Source organism: Ammodytes marinus (genome assembly GCF_949987685.1).
Source record: "Ammodytes marinus genome assembly, chromosome: 18".
Classification (NCBI taxonomy): domain Eukaryota; kingdom Metazoa; phylum Chordata; class Actinopteri; order Uranoscopiformes; family Ammodytidae; genus Ammodytes; species Ammodytes marinus.
The window spans coordinates 5085080-5109677 of NC_137222.1; the positions used below are offsets into that span (position 1 = coordinate 5085080).

The 24598-nt window shown below is 40.6% G+C and overlaps 1 protein-coding gene across 1 annotated transcript in view; it reads left to right on the forward strand.

Moving 5' to 3' along the window:
• lhfpl2a (LHFPL tetraspan subfamily member 2a) overlaps window positions 1-24598 on the forward strand; it is a 48933-nt gene that overhangs the window by 12969 nt on the left and 11366 nt on the right. Inside the window, exon 2 of the mRNA XM_080046909.1 lies at window positions 11892-11972. The gene's annotated coding sequence lies outside the window, so the exon portion shown is untranslated. The remainder of the gene's footprint in view (window positions 1-11891; window positions 11973-24598) is intronic.

Here is a 24598-nt window from a genome sequence, read left to right on the forward strand (position 1 = left end):
TTTGCATGGTTTGTGATACACCATTTTTATCTTTGAAAATTGATTTTAATATGCAAATTAGCTATACACTAATCAAATATAGGCTACCCAAAATATATCCGCCTAGGCTTCATTTTTTCCTTTAAAGATCCAAGTGACTGCTGCAGATATTGCTGCGGTTGGTCGCATACACATTCAGTACTTTATGATTCCTCCTATTGTGTATCAGCCACTGGCTCTGTTGCCAGCAGATAACAAAACATCACAGCTGGATGTTTTGTGGAAGACATCCCTACTCCTTCACTCTCAAAGGCCATCATGGTCTGGTATGATGCAGATCATGCATCTTCTAGATGAACACCCTGGAAGAGCTTCAGTAACATTCCTTCCATTGATTGATCTTGATCCCAGTGATGAATCCTGCATATACTCAACATTGAGGTTTGTGGCAACTCAAGCTCTGCAGTATGATGTGACCCCTGTTCTGACGTTCGACCAACCCCTTCTGGAAAGCCTTGACCATTATAAGTTAACTTCTAATACAAATGTTTTACTTTTCATGTAGACTTTCATTGTGTAAAGTTTTAATGTGGTAGGAGTAAAGGTTCAAATTAAGCCTAAGCGGATATATTTTGGGTAGCCTATATTTGATAAGTGTATAGCTCATTTGCATATTAAAATTCATTTTCAAAGAAACTTGTAAGATAAAAAATGGTGTATCACAAACCATGCAAAGCACGATGCAGATGTGCTCATTGTCCAAACTGCCATTGCCTCTGCCAGAACAAAAGACACAGTGTCAGTAGGTAATGACACAGACTTGATAGTACTCTTGTTGCATCATGCTGATCTGAATGCACACAAGCTGTTTATGGCACAAGAACCAAATTAATTAATGTATAGCTGTCCCCAGACAAATGTGCAACATCACATCTCTCTTCATGAGATCCTCTGAGATTGTCTTTCCCTTTTGGCAAGTCTGACCTGTATGGGTTCACTTTGGTGAGCCTAAACTGACCTGGTTTGATCTCTGTTTTATCTAGTGCCGCCCAATTTCTTCCCTAAAGATCTCTCATTACATTGGTCCATTTCATCACTCAATTTGGCCCACCTGATTATGTTTACCTGCTATTGAGCAGGTAAACATAACCCTGAACTGCATTGGTTAAATTGTTAACCAATGCAGCTCAGGGTTCACAAACTTTTTCACATACAAAAGTTGGCAAATTATTTTTTTAAATCTGTTTTAACAATTGATTTCTGGAAAAGAAAAATGTTTAATTGATAAACAAAAATCTGTTATTTCATAATAAAAATACTGGTATTGATAAATAAAATTCATAAAGGCTCAAGGGGTTCACATACTTTCAAGCAGCACTGTATGGTGCATAAAGTAGACAAAGGAGTTACTTGGTCCCAAGGTGTGTGACAATCTCCTCTATCCATGCCATTTCAGTCTTGTCTATTTGGCATAGGAAAGGGAATGGCACTGAAAAAAGTTAAACATTACACTATCTTTGGGAGGGGTTAATCTAATTCATGAGAGGCACCTGTTATACCCCTGGCAGGTAAGCCAGGCAGTTTTTCAGGTTAGAGGCCAGTCTAAAAGCAGCATCGCGACGCCATCACCCATTGGCAGTAGGATGATTGGATATTCAATAAGTGTGGAGCTCATGTGCATATTCAAATGCATTTAAAAAGAAACTTGTAATACAAAAAAAGTGACTTTTCTAGTATACTTTTACTATGTAAAGTTTTATTGTGTTAGGAGTAAAGGAAAAAATTAAGCCTATTTGGGTTTATTTTGGGCATGTACGATTAGTGTATAGCTCATTTGCATATTACAATTCATTTTCAAAGAAACTTGTAATACAAAAATGTTTGATTATCATGGATACTTTCATTGTGTAAAGTTTCATTTTGATAGGACTAAAGGAAAAAAATAGCCCTATTGGGATTTATTGGTGTTTCGCCTTATTGGCACACATCTCGGATTGATGAGAATTAAACATATTTCCTCAACTAGGATTTCTTAGGACTTTTAGTATGTTGTTCTGGACACCTCATAGAAATTATCTGAGCTGAAAAAAATTCTTTTACAATTTGTCTGTCGAAAAACGCTATTTTGCCTGGACTACAATGGCCGGTGAATTGAGAGCAGAAGTGCTGGAGCTTGCAGTAAGAGGGCCGTATTTTACTGTCCCCACGATGTGCCAGTTGATCTCGCTACGCGCTGAGTCCAACATCACTGGGACAGTTAACCAAACTGACTAAATCAATCCGACCGCTTCACCTCTGTGTGTGTGTGTGTGTGTGTGTGTGTGTGTGTGTGTGTGTGTGTGTGTGTGTGTGTGTGTGTGTGTGTGTGTGTGTGTGTGTGTGTGTGTGTGTGTGTGTGTGTGTGTGTGTGTGTGTGTGACAGGTTGGTTGTGAGCGAGTCTCTTTGTGAGGGCAGCGATCTGTCAATCAGACATACACATACACACAGTGTGTGAAGTCACGTTACTGTAGACAGAAATAAAGTGTGGATATACGCTCAGATAGCGGCGGCGGAATGTGTTAGCAAAACAGTAGCTCTGTGGCTAACAGCTGAGCCGGAGCCTTCAGTCAGCTGAAGCAGACAGTCTAGCGGGGCGAGCAGACTATTCCCCCGTTACTAGGTCGACCTTCAAGCTGAACAAGAGCCCTCCGCTGCGCGTCGGGCTCCTGCTTCAGCTTGTCGGTCTTTATTTCTAGCAAGTGACCCGTTCGCTATACTTTATCCCTTACTTAGCCTAGCCTAGCTTTCCATTGTACAACTTCTCCTGGGCAGAAATAGACTCATACACTCTGCAAAATGAAGCGCGGGGGTTTGGATTGAGCAACGGACCTTATGATCAGCTAGATTATACACCGTTCCTTTTATTTGGTGATTTTTACGGGACATCAGGCCGCCGTGGTTAATGTTAAACACACGTCCTTCAACTGCTAACATGGTCGCATGTTTAGAACGTAGACTATGGAACGTCAAACGCCCCCCTGTTCCGCAACAACAAGCTGGAGCATTTAAACAGAGAGGCGGAACTGATCGTGTCGGGAATCTTACTACCCCCCGAGGTAGTAAAATTCCCGGAACGATCACTCGCACCTTTCTTCCCTCGTTCCGCAACTGTCGCATTTACACAGCTGGGGGGAGGGCCGAAAGGCCGGCATATTCCCGGCTTTCACTGGCTGTGTAAAAGGGGCTTATGTCTGTCATCGTGTCTGGTTCAGATTTGGCTCATATCCAAACCAGGGATATTACACCACTATTCACATTAAAGACCCCTTAATACACCTGTCTTTTAACCTATAGAGAGACCTCAATGATGGCGTCACCACATCTGAACAAAGAAGACTATTTAAGGGTTAGTTTAAAGTATTTTGTTCTTCCTTAAAGCTATAGTACGTAACTTTTTCATATAAGTGAATATCGGTTTTGTTCAAGCCATTGTCAAACGAGTTGACACAAAGTTGATTAAGCCTATCAGCTCCACAAAACTCTCTCTATATTTCCCAGTATGGCAGCGTTTAAAAACTGTTGTCGCCCCCGACACTAGTGCAGAAACTCAGAAAAATCCCAAGAAGCGTCTAAGAAATATTTCAGTTTTTGATTCTACTGCTAAGAGAAAACCTGAATGTACAGCAGAAGGTATATAATCCATGCACCATCACTGACGGCTTACCTCATGTAGATGTGCCGACAGTGTTGTTGTAATTGCTCAGAAATTCCTCATTTGGGGGCGATATAAGTTACGCACTATAGCTTTAAGCACTTGAGCTTTAATAAAGAATTAATAGCCAACCTCGCTGAGTGATGCAGCTGGTGTGTTGAACGTCGAGCTAACGGGCTAATCACTGTAAGGTGATGTCATCTCTGTGTGCGGTCTGTGGTTAACGGGCAACACACGCACGCACGCACGCGCACACACACACACACACATACACATATTCACCCACACAAAAGGAAATTGGATAGAGTGTGGACAATCATTGCATTAGTGCAGAGTGTGTAATCAGCGTGAGCCCCAGGGAGTAAAGCACACCTTGTGTTTTTACTTTAGACCTTTTTGTAATGGCTTGTTAAGTGTTTTTTTTAAGCCGTGTGTTTGTGTCGAAGGGAATTAGGGAGATAGAGCCTGACGTTGGTGATGTGTGATGTCATCCAAAATGGCTGTGTCATTTTTCCTAGTGTCCTTTTTCAATGTGCACATTTTCAACACGTTAAGGGTAAAATCTTTGGTTCTCTGTATCTTTGAATGAAGTGCTGACTGAGTTTTAAATGTACCATCTGGTGTTCATCATGCTCATTAATTGGCCGCCAAACGTGTCCCTAGAACATCGCTACCGTTAGCATCTCCTGCTTACTACCTCACAGTAGTAAACGGAGGGGAATACACTTTCAGATCACAACAGCATTGGACTTAAACTATCTTTTTTTAAATACCATATGTATTGACTTTTTCCTTAAAGGTGCACTATGTTACTTTGGGTGTGTCAGAGAAGTGAACAGTTTCTAAGTTATATTCTCACAACTGAATAAACAAACTTTCCTCACGGAAAAATTGGTTCCTTGGAAAACTTTTTGAAGTTACCTGAAAGGTTCCCTGTTTCACTGTTGTTGTTTACAGCAGCAGGGCCCCACAGTTTGATTTAATAACATATTCTAGTCTTATATTTGGTTCTCGGTGACACAAAGTAATTTAGTTTTGATTTATTATGATATAATTATTCAGTACTTAGAACTAAGTATAGAGAAAAAAATGTTTTGTTAACAAAATGTGGGCTCTGTAAATGTGCATAGTGCACCTTTAGACAATCTGTGAGGCTCATCGTAGCAGCATTGTTTGTCTCTCCCTGGCGCCGTAAACAGTCCGACCTCGAGCCCCAAACCCAAAGCGGAAGCTACACGGGCACCAGAACAACCGGACGGGTTTTCCTCTCCTCTTTGAAGAGCCTCTTGGCAAAGCTTTCAAAGGCCCCTCTCTGTCTCAGCGCTGGCTCCTAAAATAATGTGTGTTAAATGTAACACAGCTGCCCAGCTGAGTGGGAGCAGACAATGCTTGTTATTCTCAAGAACAATAATTGCTTTTTTCGTTTATGCTTTTGCGTCTGTGTTTTATTTTTGCATTCCATACATTGTAAACAACAAAGTAAAGTTCCCTCATCAGATGCCACTTGTATTTAATTTAACGACGCTGAAAAATGTCGTCCCAACATGTGTGATACTGAATCCATCGGGCGGTTTCTGTGGCGATGCTGATGCAGCAATAGTTTTTGAGTCCTATAAAAATGTTCCAGTCACACACACACACACACACACACACACACACACACACACACACACACACACACACACACACACACACACACACACACACACACTCTGGCTGCTGAGCACACTGATGAGGTCATTGTTGGTCCAGTCTGTTTTGTATTGTATGAATAGACAGCAGCTGTAATGCTCATTGGTTTCCAGTCCTCAGATAGGGGGGCTTATATAAGCCAGTTTACTCTTCCAATATGTATTGTGTTTCTGTAAACGGCAGAAACAGATGTTCCCACATGGTTAAACAACTGTAAATCCCAGTTTTTACTGTCCACACACACACACACACACACACACACACACACACACACACACACACACACACACACACACACACACACACACACACAGAGAGAGATAAGCCAGGTGGAAGAAGTGCACCTATCAGTTCTAATATCTGTCCGTTTGCGAGGCCTTCGGGACTCAGTAAATATTTGCACGGGATTGCTCCAATTTGCTTGTTGGGACGCTTTGTAGAGGCAGCGTATTATTACAGGGATAATTAGTGCTAGAGAGTGAGTGGACCCGTCCTAACACCTGTGTAGTGAATGCTAGCCTGAGGGACGGAGGTTGGTTGTAGGTTGTTTTTAATGAGGATGCTCTTTGCTTAAACCTCACATGCCTCTCATTACTGCCCAGGGAATGAAGAGAAGATTTAAGGAATGCATGGTGAACAGATGTAGATGGTCGTGTAGGATGAGCCTAAATCACATTATTTTTCTCTGCGGGATACAGTGTTTGTACAGTTTCTTGATTTGTCACAGCCTTGATGGAGTCAGTAAACCTTTGATTTTGATCAGCATATACTATGAGTAGACTATGTTGGCCCCATGCATGTGCAGCTACCGAAACACCTACTTTAAAGGAACAGTTTGATATTTTGGAAGAGTAGCTTAAATGAGTTTCTTGCAAATAAATTAGACAAACAAAACCCGCTTCATTTTGTCTGTTAAATATGAAGCTACTTGGTACCGTGGAAAGATTTGAGCCAGCGGTGGTCTACGCCATCTTTAGATACTAGATTCTTGTCCTTGAAGGCCACCATAGATTCTGTACATGTTTTGAAAGGGAGGGGTTAGATGCTGCTAAATTCTACATTTGTATTCATTACCAATACTTTTCTCGGTCTTTGGTCTTTGAAAGATCTCAGAAACTGTAGAAAATGCCGGACACTATATCCCAGAGCACAAATTGACGTCATTAAATGTCTTGTTTCGTCCGACCAACAGTCAAAAACACCCAAAAATGTACTTGAGTATCAAGACCTAAAGAAAAAACACATTTTCACATTTGAGAAATCCGGAACTATCAAATAATCGGCAAATTTCATTGAAAAATGACCTTATCTTCTTTTGAGCAACTGAATGATTAATCTACTCTTTCTGACAGCTGGAGGCCAAATGTTAAAACAAATAAACTGCCTCTAAAGCTATTAACATATTATATCTTGTTAGTTTAATCTTTACAAAAACCCAAAGTATTAAAACGTCAGGAAGTCACTGCTCCCAGCCAAGAAATAATCTCCTTCTAATCCTCCTGTAAAATCACAACTGTAAGGATTAAACAAAAGAGATAATAGGATTATTTTACACCTTAGAAAGAACCATGCTAGCTGTTCCCCCCTGCTTCAAGTCTTTAAGCTAAGCTAAGCTAACCGCCTGCTGGCTCTCGCTTTATATTCAACAAACAAATATGAGAGTGGTACCGACATATTCTCATCATAACGCTTGGCAAGAAAAGCGAAAAAGTGCAGTTCCCAAATGTTTAAACCCACACACTTCCCTTTCCACCCAGCTCCCCTGTTCCCAAAGCCCTTAAATACTATAAGGGGCACTTTACACGGCCACGCAAAACGGTGCATACGCAGAAAAATTTCTGCGGTTGCACTATATCATTTACAGGAAAACAGCAAACGCAAACGCAAACGCAGGCATGAACCGCAGATTTTTGAGATCACCTCCGAGGGAGGATTTTTTGGAAAACTTAACGGTTTTGGTTTCCTGTAAACAACGAAACCATTTCCCCTGATAACGCTGACGTCACGGCTCCACCCTCACACATGCGCATTGCGTTTGGATATAAATAGGCATGCGCCGTCTTTGTAGGTCCACGTGCGCCAGTTGGAAAACAACAACAACAATGGCGGATCACCGAGCTGTATTCGTTGTGCTCATGGACGTTGTGCTGTTGCTGATGCATTTGTTATCGTACCACCAATCGCTCCTACAAGCAAATAGGGAAAGAGTTGTGCTCTGCCTGTTTTTCTAGCTAAATAAACGTGTGTCACTTCTATATGCCAGGGACACGGCTCTACATTAAAAAAACACTATCAGCGTGCAGCGGTTAAGTTAGGCTACTGTTCAACAAAAGGAGCATTAAGGCTACGGCTTCACAGTAAAAGCATTTCACTGGCTAAACATTCATAGCATTTCGCTGGACACACGTGAGTTGACTTTTATTTTGAAGTACGCCTAACAGGAAAATATCCGCTCACGAAGCCCCTTCACTATCAGCAAGTCTGCTGTTTTTCCGAGTTCAATGCGGTGAAATAAGAGGACAGAAAGCTTGTCTTTTACAATATTTGTAACCCCAAGCTTACACCAACCGCTTTATGAACGTTAGTGGCATTAATTTTCGGTTACAGTAAGGTTTTATGCATCAAATTGTACCGGAAGAGCTATCTACTAGGCTGTGTCACCGCTGACTATTGGCTTGGCATGGCTGCTACTTCAGCGATTTCGGCCCGTTTCCTCTGAAAACTTTGTGTACGGGTGAAGATGTCAGATAAATTGTGTCTGAACGGGTTTTTTTTTTTTAAACCAAAAACGGGAAAACTCACGTTTTCACCGTGTAAAGTGCCCCTTAGGGGCACTTTACACGGCCACGCAAAACGGTGCATACGCAGAAAAATTTCTGCGGTTGCACTATATCATTTACAGGAAAACAGCAAACGCAAACGCAAACGCAGGCATGAACCGCAGATTTTTGAGATCACCTCCGAGGGAGGATTTTTTGGAAAACTTAACGGTTTTGGTTTCCTGTAAACACCGAATCCATTTCCCCTGATAACGCTGACGTCACGGCTCCACCCTCACACATGCGCATTGCGTTTGGATATAAATAGGCATGCGCCGTCTTTGTAGGTCCACGTGCGCCAGTTGGAAAACAACAACAACAATGGCGGATCACCGAGCTGTATTCGTTGTGCTCATGGACGTTGTGCTGTTGCTGATGCATTTGTTATCGTGCCACCAATCGCTCCTACAAGCAAATAGGGAAAGAGTTGTGCTCTGCCTGTTTTTCTAGCTAAATAAACGTGTGTCACTTCTATATGCCAGGGACACGGCTCTACATTAAAAAAACACTATCAGCGTGCAGCGGTTAAGTTAGGCTACTGTTCAACAAAAGGAGCATTAAGGCTATGGCTTCACAGTAAAAGCATTTCACTGGCTAAACATTCATAGCATTTCGCTGGACACACGTGAGTTGACTTTTATTTTGAAGTACGCCTAACAGGAAAATATCCGCTCACGAAGCCCCTTCACTATCAGCAAGTCTGCTGTTTTTCCGAGTTCAATGCGGTGAAATAAGAGGACAGAAAGCTTGTCTTTTACAATATTTGTAACCCCAAGCTTACACCAACCGCTTTATGAACGTTAGTGGCATTAATTTTCGGTTACAGTAAGGTTTTATGCATCAAATTGTACCGGAAGAGCTATCTACTAGGCTGTGTCACCGCTGACTATTGGCTTGGCATGGCTGCTACTTCAGCGATTTCGGCCCGTTTCCTCTGAAAACTTTGTGTACGGGTGAAGATGTCAGATAAATTGTGTCTGAACGGGGTTTTTTTTTTTAAACCAAAAACGGGAAAACTCACGTTTTCACCGTGTAAAGTGCCCCTAAGAAAGACCCCTTTGTGGTGGGCCTGGCCTGGGAGAACATACCAATATACACCCCCCCCCCCCCCTTTGGTCCCCACATAATAGCCTGCCCCCCAGCTGTGGAAAGGGTTCAAGAGCTCAGTCTAACACTGCCTTAACTTAAAAAAGGTATTCCCGAGTTTTGAGGCATGTTGGGGCATTTATTGGCACGGCTTTAAGGGGTCTGGAATGGTAGCTGGATTGTAACACTTAGAGGGAAAATCCCTTCAATTTGTGTATCCACTTCTGTTAAAATGGGAAATGCCTGACAAGAATTTACACTGGCTGAGGTTCTCCTCAGGACACAACTCAATCTACTACTAGTAGTGAGTACTGGTGCATAACATACTCTTCTGTTATTCTACTATTCGTCATTCACAAGTTATAGCCATGTTTCTCTGCCCTTATCTCTGTTTAGTAGATATTTCACGGACCTTATCTGTAAAATTGAGGTTCCTGTTTTCGTACACGTCACTCCCCATACATTACAGTGTGAGAAAAAGTGGGTTGTGTCAGGTGTGTAAACGGGTTGAGATAAGACAGATTCACACACTAACATTGCATGAATTTAACCATCATACGAAAATTACTTACCAACAATATAAATCTTTTGCAAGTATGCCGTCAGCGCCAAATCTTTAAACGTTTCTTTATCTCCTCAGCCCAATAGGGACCAGAAATACCAAAGTGTGAACATTTTAATTCAATGAAGGAGCATTGATTTAGAGGCCTGCTGTATGGTTGGTATGCTGTTTATAGCTATAGCGATCCCAGTGAAGCCTTTCTGTGGGAGTAGTGTATTATTTCAAGCTTAGGCTATTCCAAAGTTTTTGTGGCACAATTCTGCTTGTTTTTCCACTGTTCATAACCAATATGGGTAATACCTTATTTGATTTTGTTATATTTTCCTTATCGGAGTATCACTTTACGTGGAAATGTAGGTTTACAGTTGGTGTTTCAAGAGACTTCGAGGCCTTTTTTGGTCAATGCCTGCTGCTGTATGGGGCGGTATGTGGATCTGGGGTGTTTCAGGCATACAGACAGTTATTGCTGTGCGTTGTGTAACATATTTTTGGTCGGGTATGAAGACCTTGCTTAGCTGAAAAAATATATGATCCTTTTTTCAGTACTAGAATAAGTAGGGAATAATCTAGTGTGCTCAAACTGAATGTATTATTTAGGTGTATTGACGCATTGCTTACCAAATCTGGGTATTTTACCATTTTTGGAATGGATACCCATACTTTTGATATATATACTGTATATATACATAGTCCAAAAGAGACACTTGGATAAATACGAAATACAAGAATCTTCACTAGTGGTCTCAGCCCTTTGGACCCCATTGTTGATGTGTTTGTCCGCTTTCAGATTTAGTGCATTGTTGGTCACTCAGAAACTGTAACCTTAACTGCCACATGTCATGGATATATCTGCACACAATCTCCACCCTTAGCTTTCTTTTTAGATATTTTTATCTTTGTTTGATGAAAATCCAATACTTTAACCACAGTATAGGGATTTGTGCACTCTTCTGCAATCCTGTTAGTGCTGTTGTGGCTATTGAAGTCAAACTATTGACCCGGCCGTTAAGCGAGGTTGAGTGCTGCTTTCTCCGGACATCCATTAAAATGTCTGGAGAAAAAGGGACGAGAATTGGCTTTTAGTTAATTATCTACAGCCTGACGTATGTTTGCCATTAGTATGAAGAGGGCAGAGTAACCTGAATGTTTGAGTGTCTGTGGTTGTATTGGGTTTTCATTGCTTAGGTCTAAAAGAAGAATGGATTTCTTGCCTTGTGGATATCTTGCAGTGGTGGCATGTAACTAAGTACATTTAGTTAAGTACTTTTACATGAGATGTGGTGGTACTACGGGTAATGACCGATCTTGCTTATGGCACTTTTACATTACATGGTACTATCTCTGTTCTACTCTACTCTACTCGCCTGTTGTCCACTATGTAAAAGTACCTGGTACCTTATTTTTTGGTGCCTACTCTGTTGGATGTTCTCCTGAGGGGCAAAGGACTTGAAAGAACGTAACTTACTTCATCCAATAACAAAATGTGACAATAATATCCCTGATAAAGACCTTGCAGAAACACATATGCGCTTAACGTTAGCCTCTAACATCACTTTTACGAGACAACCAGCTACACAGTGCGGTATTATCATGGGTACTATTTTGTTATCATTTAAAACAACCTCCGGAAAAGTACCCGATACCGAAGGCGAGTAAGAGTAGTGTACAGTCAGTACTAAAGTATGTAATGGTAAAGCACCATTCGTGACTTGGCTGGATTATGTAACACGCATACAATGTGTTTTGTTATTCTAAACATTATGCAACCTTACCATAGGGACGTCCACATCATTTCAAATGAGCGATGCAGACATCAGCAGTCTCTCTCTCTCCCTTTCATTTTATAGTCGTATGAAACAGTTTAAACGTTTTCTCCAGGTGCGGCTGCTCTGTCCGTCTCAGGTTTAGATGGAAAATTACTGAAAAAAAAACTAGAAAAAGATGCTTGTGTATTTATGGGGCCAACTATGACTGAAGTGTATAGCTCTCTGGAGGGGGGTATGGTTTTGTGATTTGGACTCATCGTTGCATTGTTCTTGTTCCCCTGCTGTCTTTATACAGGTCGTGAGGAGGACTCTTTGCATTGTTTGGATTTAACTGAAGGTTCCTCTCCGCGTGTTGCCACACGATTCCACACAAGAGGTTTGTCATTTTGAGATCTACATGTTTTTGTCCTTTTAAAGGTGGAGTCAGTGATTCTGGAGAACGCTTGTTGTCAAAACCACTATTCACTGTGTGTGCACTGAAAAATAAATCCAGTGTTAATACACAGCCTAGGCTCTGTAGACTTACATGTTGCTAGTTACGAACTCTACAGAGCCTAGGCTGTGTATTAACACTGGAATTTTTTTATTAGCACAAACAAAGAACAGACAGGTAGCGGATTGTGAGAAGATATTCACTGATTTTGACAACGAGCGTTCTACTGAATTACTGCCTCCACCTTTAATTGAATATACACTCTTTCCTCTACTCACATGTGAATACAGATGAGAGCTTTTCCTAACAAAACAAACAGAAAACAGGCGGTTTCCTGCTTTGCTTGTTATGATATGACAATAACAAATTATCATTGAATTTAAGCAAAACAAAAATCATGTTGTTTGGAAATTGTAATTTAAATAGTGATATAAATGTCAAGATAGATGGTGTTAATATTGAAAGAGTGTATGTAAATAAATTCTTGGGTGTGACAATAGACCACAAGCTATGCTGGAAACCTCACATAAATCATGTTAAATCTAAACTGTCACGAAGCATCTCAGTCCTGGGTAAAGCAAAGCATATATTGGATCACAAATCATTGCATATTCTTTACTGCTCAATGATCTTACCTTATTTAATTTACTGTGTGGAGGTCTGGGGGACCACTTACAAAAGCTCACTGCTACCACTAGTCACACTTCAAAAACGAGCCATAAGAATAATCAATAAAGCTGGATATTATGATCACACCAACCTCCTCTTTTTACATTCCCGTATCATAAAGTTCAATGACCTGGTTGAATATCAAGTTGCACAAATCATGTTCAAAGCTAGAAACAAACTGCTACCAGGTAACATTCAAAAACTTTTTTTTGACAGAGAGGGTGGTTATAATTTGAGGGAACAGTTAAACTTTAAGACACTGGCTGCACGCATGACTTTAAAATGTCATTGCATTTCAATTGGTGGTGTGAAACTGTGGAATGGTATGAGCACGGAGTTAAAGCAATGTCCAAACATGATTCAGTTCAAAAAAAAATTCAAAGCAATGATTTTTAACAGGTACAGGGATGAGGGAGAGATTTAAGACGGAAAGTATATGTATGTGTGGATATGGATATGTGAGTTGTACAAATATGGAGATATGGACGTATGAATTGTGTTGATGCATACGGTGGATGTATTTTTGTATGGATGTATGTAGTGGATATTTCATTTCATTTTTCGTTTGACTTTTGTTTATCCTCGGGAGACCAATTCAGGGGTGTCCCTCATTTGCAATGGCGTCGAGTATATATGGATATATGGATTGTATAAATATAAAAAAATATATATATATATAAAAAATTATTATAAAGTTATTGAGCTGTGGAAAAGGGGTAGGATTAAATAAGTTTATACTTCTTCCTACTCCTTTTCAGGCATATCAATTCAATGTTATGTTTATTTTTTGTTTATTTTGTTTATTTTTATTTGTGAAATCATTTGAACATATTCTTTGTGTTGTGTTTTCATGCTTTTAGTTTTTCTTTTTTTTTTGATATGTCTGAAATAAAGTTTAATCAATCAATCAATCAAATATTATTGGGGATCCGGGCACCTGTCTGTTGCTAGTGGAAACACAAGCTCGTCGTTCCCATGGCGCCCCTATTGTTGCGGGCAGCAGGTGTTATCTAACATCACTCTGTTGTTTTAAAGACCTCAGTCTGTTTCTCACTATGAGCAATTGCTTCCTGCTGTACCAATGACCAACACAGTCAGCTGTGAACGTTAGTAACCCATCCGACATATGTACAGTGGCTGTGTTGTTTGCTTTTGTTTCCAGGGCAACACATTCAAACCAATCTGATCAATCCACATCCACACAGGCTTGAAGACTAGCTGAATTTTTGCAGTGTTGTTTGACTTTGAATTGGCAATATATCCAAGGAGTACCCATTAAAAAGAAAAAGTTTTGAAACCAGGTTTACGTGATTTTTAAATCGTTTTAGCCTAAACTGAATAAAGTTTGCAGCTTCTTGTCACACGTTTAATATGTCACATAACTTGTGAACAGTAAGTTTCCCTTCTCTAGGCTAGTTCAGCTAAAGTAATCCAGAAGTTCACCCGAAATAACAAAAATCATAAAACACGTCTCCTAGTGCGATATACACGACCCCATTGCCAGTTTATTAAGTACACCTAGCTTAAACTTGTGCTGTCTAAAGCAACAAGCCTGCTATACATCCACAGTTCGAGAAAGGCAGCTGTAATGTCTAATGTTTAAGAGAGATTTGGGTTTAATTTGAGGTCATTTTGGAGGCTGTGTTTACAGTGCATTGGGCCTATTTGACAGCTTTATTACCCTGTGAATTATATGGACCCTTGATTTGAATGTACTGCTGCCACTGTAAGTTGTAGCATATTTACATTGTATTTACATTGTCTGCCCCGGCGCTGACTATTGAAATCTGTCCGGGTGTATTTGTCCAAATGAAGTCGGAAGTTGGGGGCGGTGTTTTTCCAATATGGAGGATAACAATGGAGTGATGGATACTGAGCAGGGACCACCTGTGAAGGTCATGTCTAAAGAGGAAAGCCCCCATTTTAAGATAATAAACAGAATAAGCGTTTGTCACTTTGCTCCTAAAAAAGGGGAGACTTGGTGTCAGCCGTCTGCTTCCTGTTATCTTATACTTGTTTTTGGCTGGACGTCCTTTTGTCTTGGGGCTCTGTCCTGGACACATCTGGACACATGGATGGCAACACGGAGGTTTAGTTTTTAAATCAAATAGATAAAGTTAAAACAAAGAAACAAAAACACTTTTACTTTTTAGAAGTCTTAGTATGTAGAACTTGTTACATTACTTATGAATGATACGTTATCTCAACAAAAGATAATAAGTTGGCTCATATGTTGGCAGTTTTCTTGTAAAACTAAACAAGGTTTAGTTGGCCTCAAAAGTCACAAATTAGTCAAGACCATGTTCCCCCCTTGTCTCTGCAGTAAACCACGGTGGTGTCCAGTGTTTTGCTATAATCTGAAATTATCTGATATGATCTCGTGAGGTTTCCATCAGAGACGCATGACCCATCTCTTTGTCTTCCAATGAAAGCAGTTACACATCTCCCTTTACTCCCCCGAAAACCAGTCAGACAATAGAAGCACGCTTATTCATTCCTCGGCTTCCCACATCTTCATATTGTCCATTTTCTCTTGCCCTCTTCCCTCATTTGTCTCTTTCCTTCCCCCGCACGCCGATAACGGCATTTGCCATTTGAGTGTGTTGACGATATCACTTGATCCGTTTATTATCCGAAACTGGAGACGGTCTGGTGCCAGCATTCCTAAACGAATGCTTACTTTTGATTTTGAGCGTAGGTATCGGGTTTTATCTCGGGAGTGCCCACAACAGCTAGACACAGAGGTCTCGGTTTGCAAGTGGGGGAGTTTGTGTCTGAGCCACAGGGAAGATGGAATTAAAGCCCCCTGTTAACCCAGATCCACAAAATCCTTCGAACTATGTCATTTGGGGAATTGCCTAATTGTAAGCATCTGAAAAGAGTTAGGCATTCATTTTGCCAATCCAAATATTAAAGAGATGGTCATTTAAGTTTGAGAAACTTTACAAGAATTCAGATGAGTTGGGGCTATACACTGGTTCCTATGACAAATTATGTCTTTTGAACCAATCACGGAAGTTCTCTGCTAGATTTTTTTTTTAAATTCCATGATTGAGTGACACTAAATTTTATAACACTTATTTTCAATCTGATTTCTGCGAACACGTATTGAGACACCCACCTTCAACATCATATATTCATTTTTAGTCTTTTTAGACCAGGTTTCAAGAGGCTTTAAACTGCACTCATCCAAAGTTGAAAACACAGCTAGAACAATGCCTTTAGCCCCCCCCCCCTCACTCCGAAAAAAAGGGTCCAAAAACTCCAAATACAATCTACCCCAAAGCTCAACAGAGCGACTGATTTCCTGAGTCTGGCCCTGAAAAACAGCACCGTGGGGATTTTGAAGTGGAAGGACTTTTTCTTCTTCTGTGTTTACGGTCCCTGGGGCAGTTTTGTGGGGGCTATAAGGTGGGGTAGGGAATGGTTAAGCATAATGGAGACAGTGTTAGGCTTCAGGGCCCCCAAACTCCGCACCTCTCTTAACAGCGGGAAACTGATGAGAAGTGCCGGGGCTCCTCAGGGCGAGAGGAGAGGAAATAGGTGTTGAAGAATGTAACCCCCTTCATTTCTTAAAGTGGTATTCCAACTGGTTGAATAATTTCCTCTCTTTTTCCTCTCAATTAAGTTCTCAACTAAATATAAACAGCAGCTCACAAACATGAAATAATACAATAGAATGTGTAATATTTTAAACAATGCATAAAATGCATTTATCAAGCAATTCCTTAAAGCCCAAATCCACGAAATCCTTCTCCTTTGGGGAGTTACTGTAGTTGAATGATAGGCAACATCTGAAAAGAGTTAGGCATATTTATTAATCCAAATCAAGGATTGTCATTGAAGTTTGATAAACTTTACAGAATTTGTGTCAAGATGAGGCCGGCTATGCACTGGTTCTTATTACACAATAAGTATTTTGAACGATTCGTTGCAGTTCTCTGCCCAAACGTTCTATAAAAACAATGACTGTAGCTATGGGGACTGTTTGATAAGAATCGACATTAATGTAAGTCCTACCACTTCACTTTTACTAAGCTTCTAAAATTGATTTGATGCATTAAAGTTACAGAAGAAGTTAAAAACCCCTGGAGGACTGCCCATAGGGTCACACAGCAGCTGTGTATTTCTGTTTTGGTCTTTTTCACACAACAAACCGAAGTGATTGTTGTCCGGCTGTTATCGCTCTCAGAGCCTTGTGCCATTGTGATGGATGTTATCTCTGTTTTGGTGCTGTTCCTCTGTCTCTTTAATCCTTAGCCTGGGTTCCCGCAGACTCTTAAAATGTCTTAAAAGGCATTGACATACGGCCATGATTTGTTTTAAAATGTCTTAATTTAAGCTTTTAAGTCTCAAAAATGCAACATTTGAAGAAGATCTCATTTTTTTTAGCTGGACCAAAGATGTCATGTTTTATGCCAAATTGGCCCCAACACCAAAATGTATATTGTTCTCCGTTTTTGTTCTCAATCTGAGTGGCATTAAAATAGTCTGAAAAGTCTTAAATCTAACTTTCCTTGCGCTGTAGGAACTCTGCCCAAGCTGACATTTCACTGCTTGGAGATGCCACACAGTTCACTTTGGGCAAAGTGGGAAAAAAAGCCCCCAAAAAACGCTGTTTTGTGGCAGAACAATCTTTCCACAAGATGGCTATCCAGTGGAACCCTCCCTGTCTGTAGCTGTCCGGTCGGCCACCCAACTTGAGGGCCTGACTTGCGAGATGTCAAGTTTGCGGCTTTGTTTTCCACCACCCTCTTAACCCTCTTGGCGTGGGCCCGTCGTGCGAGAGCTGTTATGGTCAATATGAGGAGATGAGGGATTGTAGACCTTCGCCGTGCGTTCTCCTCAAGAGACACAGCTGAGGATTCACCCCCGTAGACATCTATAAATATTGACTCTTTCCACTTTCAAGGCTCATCTCAAAACACATCTTTCTAAACAGGCATACTCAGTATAATTGTTACTTATCAGTCACCCACATTCATCCCTCTAATTCCTTTGTTTTTAAGGATTTTAAACGCTGTAAATTGGTCTTGTTGGTTTTATTAGTTTTTCTTTTTTAACTCTACCTTGTAAGGTGACCTTGAGTGTTTTGAAAGGTGCCTATAAATAAAAGGAATTATTTTTATTATTAACAAGTCACTCCTACTGCAGTGACTACCCTAACCCCAACCCTTCCAACTCAGACCAGACTGACACACTGTCAGATTGTATAAACACATGTTTCCAGGGGGGAAAAGTCGGCCACTCTTGCTGAGATCAAAAAGAGGTGTGCATGTTTTGTGTGCCCAGGTCCACATGTGTTTGTGTGTACACTTGCTATGCTGTGTTTTTATTATGTACTATGTCTGTATTTGGACTACAAAAAAGGTCCCTAGGGATAGGTGGAATTGTCCCCCCCCCCTCCCCCTTTAGGCTGCTTGTTTCCCAAGCTTTTCCGTCTCATTCGGAGGTGTTTTGAGTCCTCTGTGCCTCTGTGGCGCACATGTTAGCACCACACCTCTCACAGGTGTACTCCCAACTGTCCCAACTTTTTTTTTAGTTTAGTTTAGTAAATTGGCACATCATCCTCATATCATTCAGAAATTATTTCATGATACAGTTTATGTAAAACTATGTAACGATGGAAAAAAATCCTTCACACTGTTCCGTTTAACGCTGATAATTATTTGTTAGAAATGAGACATAGTTTCAGTCAACAGACATGATAAAGTTTATGGCAATGCAGGACGCGTGAAATGAGGAACCCCAAATAAGCTACTAAAAGCTTTTCCGGAGGGGGCCCAATAACATTTAAAGTTGAACTCCCACTTCCATAGCTCCAGAGTTGGGATTTCCTCACCTTCAACACATCCGCATGTTTATAGCACTCCCCGAGTAAGTTCATAAATTCACACAAATATGCCGCGGGAGATACACTAACTCCCCCACATTAAGACACGCTGAACTACAACCATCGTTGACATGAGCATAATGGATAAAAATTATGTGGCGTGACTTAGCTTGGGGAAACATATGTCTCCTGACCTCAGCTGTCGTATTAAATAAATGCATCCGTGTCGAATGTATGAAGAAGATGTCGATGTTGTCGGTGAAGATCCGCTACGGCAGAAAAACATTTAGTAACTAAGCATACAGGGTTGATAGCAAGGACTGGGAATCCAACCTTAATCCATTTTTGGCACCGATTATAAGTCTTAAATATGTCCGAAGCACAATGGAAGTATGCTGGCATTGAGTCTTTTGGTCCGGATCCAAACACTTCTGGACTTGTTGTTTGTTCAGGAAGGACAATTTTAGACATTCTTGTATTGGGGCAAAAGTCCTTGTACTGTATGACTGCTGATGTAGACAACATTAAAGGTGCAGTCAGCGATTCGTGGGGAACACTTGTTCTCAAAATCACTGCTACTGGAATGAACTGGTATGTAAACAAAGGGGGTCCATAGTAGCTAGCAACATGCCCATTTACAGAATCTAGGCTATGTGTAAACAATGCATTTTCTTTTTCAGCAAACATACAGGACAGACACGTAGCAGATCATGAGGAGATATTCACAGATTTAAAAATTTGGCAATGAGAATTCTCCAGAAACACCTTTAAACATACGAAAACTTTGGCTTTTATGGTAAATATTTACATGGTTAATATAAAACCATGTTATTATTCCAGCAAGTAAAGTATAGGGGAAAGAAACTGAGGTATCGTACCAGTAACACCCTTCTTTACTTAGGCTCTAAGTCCGAATATACTTCATATGGTGCACAGTAGATTGGCGGCCGCTCCCCTGTGTGTGCATGTTAAACATCTGCCTCCATGTGCGTGTTGACGGGTCTTACGCAGTCATACTGGCCTTGAAGTGGCCAGATGGTTGAAGCTGTTTCCTTCTGCGGGATTCAAACCGAGCTCAGGCGTCTCTGATTGCACGGAGAGGCAAATGTTTAGCAGTGACGACTCCCTTACAGCCATTTGTCACTCCGGATCTGCTTTCAGTGCGCATCATTATGAAATTGAGCCTTTTCTTGTTGGGTAGGGCTGCTCGTTTACTGGCAAAAATCATGATCGCGTCTATTTTGATTGGTATTGTCATCACTTATTATTTAACATAATCATTACATTAAAAGGCTTGAGCTAAAAAACATTGTCTTGTATAACTCGATTATCTTATTTTCCTAATTGTTGTCGGTCAAAATTGTTATTACGATTTAAAATTCAATTAATTGGACAGCCCTTTTGTTGGGTAACGAGAAATGCCTGACCCAATTGAAAGTAAAAACAGGATGGGGATACTGTTGTTTACTTCCATATGGTACCATCAGGTATTGTCATTTGTTTCGCTCTCTAGAGAGCTTGCCTTGTAATCCGCACGTGAATTCCACACACAGTGAGCTGTCATTATTATTTTCCTCAACTGGAAATTCCTCCTCTTCTCCTCTGTCGTTTCTTTCCACAGCGGCTTTTAAAGACTCAGGAAACGTGGTCTAAAATAGTAAAAAATCAATATATGAAATCAAAGTTGGGTGTCTCAATAAACTTTTACAGAAATCTGATTGAAAATAATTGTTCATAAATAGTATAAAACCTAGTTAAAAAACTGCTTTTTTACTCTCTAAACCTTTTTACATGACTGTGTGGATATGACCTTTTCAAAGGGTCTCCTTGGCAACAATCATTGTTTTTATAGAACATTCGGGCAGAGAACTGCCGTGATTGGTTCAAAATACTTAGTGTGTCATAATAACCAGAGCATAGCCCACCTCATCTGAACAGAAAGTTTATCAAACTTAAATGAGAATATCTTTTATTTGGATTAATGAATATGCCTAACTCTGTTCCGATCCTTACTCACATGCAATTAATTACATAGTTAGACGTATTTTGTGTATTTGAGTTTACAGGGACTTTAAAACAAGAGTAAGTGAACCCTGCTTAGCCTCTTCAGGGTGTTCTGGACTGAGTGGAATGACGTTACACTTTCAGATTAGAAACACATGGAGATAAACCTCATTGAGATATCTGAGGAACGTCCGGGAATCATGTGTGGAGTCCACACGAGCCAAAATCAAGCATTTGGTTTCTGTAGTGTGATATCAGTTCCTTCCTGACTCACGCTTTTTACGGCTTTAGGAAACCATGCTTTTGGCAAACCTTAATATCCAGGTCACAGGTGTTTGGACACAGAAACTTTATTGCTTGTACTCATTTTACATATACTGCAAGTATGTTGGGCACCTTTTGACCCACTGTACATCCTCCTAACAATCTAATTTTACTATTGCAAGTCTTACATGTGAAATAGAGCTATGATTAGTCAGTTTATGTATTAGTCGATGAAAATAAACTATTTTGATATTTGCTTAAACATTTTTGAACCAAATACAGCAAAAATATTTTCTTTTCTATGATTTCTATCATTGGGATTTTAGGCTAATGAGTGTTTTTTTCTACCTTCTGACATTTCATAGACTAAATGATTGAGAAAATTATCGGCAATTATCATGATTGTTAGTTGCAGCTTAATGTGAAGTTTACAAACAAGAGTGTTTTCATGTAGGACTCCTTTTTATAGTAAGGAAGATTAGGAAAATATATAAATATAAATTATTCCAATTATTAAAAAGATCTTTGAAACTTAACTATGAAAACCAAATTTTCCATAAACTCCCTTCGTCCACATCTTAGTTCAATCGTCAAGTGGACATTGCTGTTATCTGACTTTTATCAGTTCTCCACCTGCTTTGCTTCACAACCAATCCACTTTCCTTTAGATCAACCAGATACTATTGATCAGGGTCTGACAGGGAAAGATAAATTACCAGCCAGACTTTTCCCAAGATCTGTCGAATGTGTATGAGTGATGATTTAACCTAGCTTACAACCTAGCCTACATGTGCTGCTACAACCACAACTGCTGAGGATCTTTCTGATCTTCTGGTCTTTGATGTGAGGGCCTGCTTTGTGTCCAAACTGCCAATGAGAAAATTTCCCGTAGCATCTTCAGGGGCACACCGTCGGCTTTGCATTAGTCTGTAAGTCGATATGTAGGCTAGTCTCTTTCGGTCTGATCTGTATCTGCATCCCCCTGAAAGGAAAACATGATATGTGAGAACAAGGTCCGCTCAGAAGGGCAGGTTTTGTTTCTGATAAGGCTGAGAATATAAACAGAAAGTCTAGCTGGTATTTCCCTAAACCCCCTCCCCCGAGGCTGATTTTCAAATTGTACTGTTAGCTACCGTAACTAAGCACAGCACCTGTGCGATCACCTTGTGTAATATTCAAACAACATTTTTTTTGGTTTAGTCGAAGTTTACATCTCATCCAACATTACCCTAGACATGTTTGCTTAACACATTGGCTACTTTAGCATGATGTATGTAGCATCATGATATTGGTATTGGATATTTAAGACCCTTTTTTAAAAGATTGTCTTCACGTTATCCTAATAAGCTAGCTAGCTGCAAATGATAAATCCTGAGAGATGATTCGTCGAGTCCTCTGGCAAAATCAGTTGTCCTGGCTAGGAGTCAAATAAGGACCAACAGTGGGCGACTGTGGCTCAGTTGGTAGAGCGGGCCGGCCGATGATCAAAGGGTTGGAGGTTCGATCCCCGCCCTGCCACCTGTGTCATAGTTGTTGTGTCCTTGGGCAAGACACTTCACCCACCTTGCCTCGTGTGAATGTCGATAGTTAGCCTGCTATCGGTGTATGAATGTGTGTGTGAATGGTAACGTGGGAATGGGAACAGGTCTCCCTTGCAAAAGAGTCTTCGGACTCAATGGGATATACCTGTATAAATAAAGGTTAAAAAAAAAAAAAAAAAAAAAAAAGTTACCATGAATTCAACGTTGTAAACTTTATGTGTTGTAGCTGGGTTGACATATTATAACACCTCTAAGTTTATCTTATTCAGACAAACTGGGCTTAACTAACGATCAGTTGTTGTTTTCCTGAGAAAAGGCATTTTTGTGATCCTCTACAAGTTTGGAGAGACTTTGTGTGGCTCTAAAATGGGCCATTAACTTCCTCCCACCCAATTCACAAACCACAGGGTGACGATGAGTCACCAGGATTTATTGAAAATGGGTCAAAGGACAAGTTTTATAGGTTCAAGACATTTGCATCTGGGTTGAAAGGATCTATTTTTGAACTGTTGTGGCCTAGCTTCCATTCAAACTGATAAGGAAGGCCTCTTTTCTCTGGCTTTTCCACGCTGCCTTCAAATGTGCCTGGCCTATCGACATCTCTTCCTGTTTGAGTCGGCCCCTTTTTTCCATCCTCATATGGAACTAATTTGTATCCCGCTTTTGTGAGTGAACACAAAAAAGTCACACAAACCCTGTAGCTGACTGCAGTGTTGGCTGAACGCACTCATTGCTGCTGTAAGCACTCCCAAGACATGTAGTTTGTTCCCATCAGCCAGAAAGGTAATCTATTAGTGAGACAGTGAAACATCTGCTCTATCAGGCAGTTTACTAGGCAACCATCTAATCTGGCAGTCAGATATTCATTGTGGACTGGGGAAAGACGTTACATATGTTGGTTATTAGTGGGAGCTACTACATTAACTGAACTAAATAGTACTACTCTCACTGTTTTGCAAGATCACTTTAACTATTATTTAAGAACAAACTGAACTGAACTACTACTAAAGTACACTTAATATACAGTATATTTTCAAGTACAAATATATTAATTAAAAAGTGAGACAATATAGTTCTTAAAAGTATTTTTTTAAAGTCCACTTACAAGTACACCAAGTTTATCCAACAGCATACGTATTCACAGAATAAGGCTACATTTATTGGTGTGTAGTTGAGGTTTACTTGTTTCTAGTAAAGGAAGTGAAACCGATTCGGGCTGATACTAAGATGTTGGACTTGGCTGATTTAAAGGCTGCAGAAAGCAACGAAAACAAGAGCGAAGAGGTGAGAGAAACGAAAGACCTGGAAGGAGGAGAGACCTTCTGCAGCTCCAGCTCCTCTTGTTATTTTAACCCAGATTCTGCACCGAAATATGGCGACCATGTGGACTCTCTCAAGAAGTGTGGCTCCAGTGTCGGGCCCCCTTGGCCAATCAGAGGAGTCGTGATGGGTCCAGGTGGGCGGGACATAGGGTGGGGAGGGTCCGAGACTCAAGACTCAAGAGAGGGAGGCATTGAAGTGTGTGCAGAGAAGGAAAGGAGTCAGGGCAGAGAAGCCACATCTCCAGGAGAGCTAGCTGGACTACCTAATGGAGACAGGTTTGAATCTTATCTTATTTTCCTTCATTGTCCTCCATTTACTTTTTTTAATGGGCTGTCAGCTTCGTGGGCTCCTGGCTGATGTAACTGTTTATAAATATTTAGTTTGAGGTTTGAATCACATCCTCGCTGGAGCATCGCAAAGCTCCAGGATGATGAGCAGATGTGCAGAAGTGTTAGGGAAAGACTGGCTAACTATGCTGTGGAAAACCTGACTTTGGACTCCTTTGTTATTGACTGCTATTGTTACTATCAGAGTCTGCAATGATCCAAAATCCAAGACTTAATCTGTTCTCTAAAGCCAATAGCAAGAAAACACAAGTCTGTGCTTTTGCTTTGTTTGATTGATCCACATGGTTGCCACAGACCTGGTGATTTTAATTGGAGCTCCCCTCGGAGCTTGTTGACAATGTGGTTTATCTTAAAAGAGAGCTGCTGTGTTTACAGTGTGACTTGACTAGTATTCTGCGTGACCAATCATCTCCTGCATTCCCTTCAGTGGCTCCAGGGGCTTTTCATTCAAACAGATCCTCACAGATTATAAGCACTCCCTTTGTTTTAAAATTGCTTTGCAGTTAGGTTCACATCAGGCAAAGAGAGCTGTGGGCTGGAAATGTAGCGAGTGGAGGGGGGAGAAAAAAGCTACATATTTCTGAATTT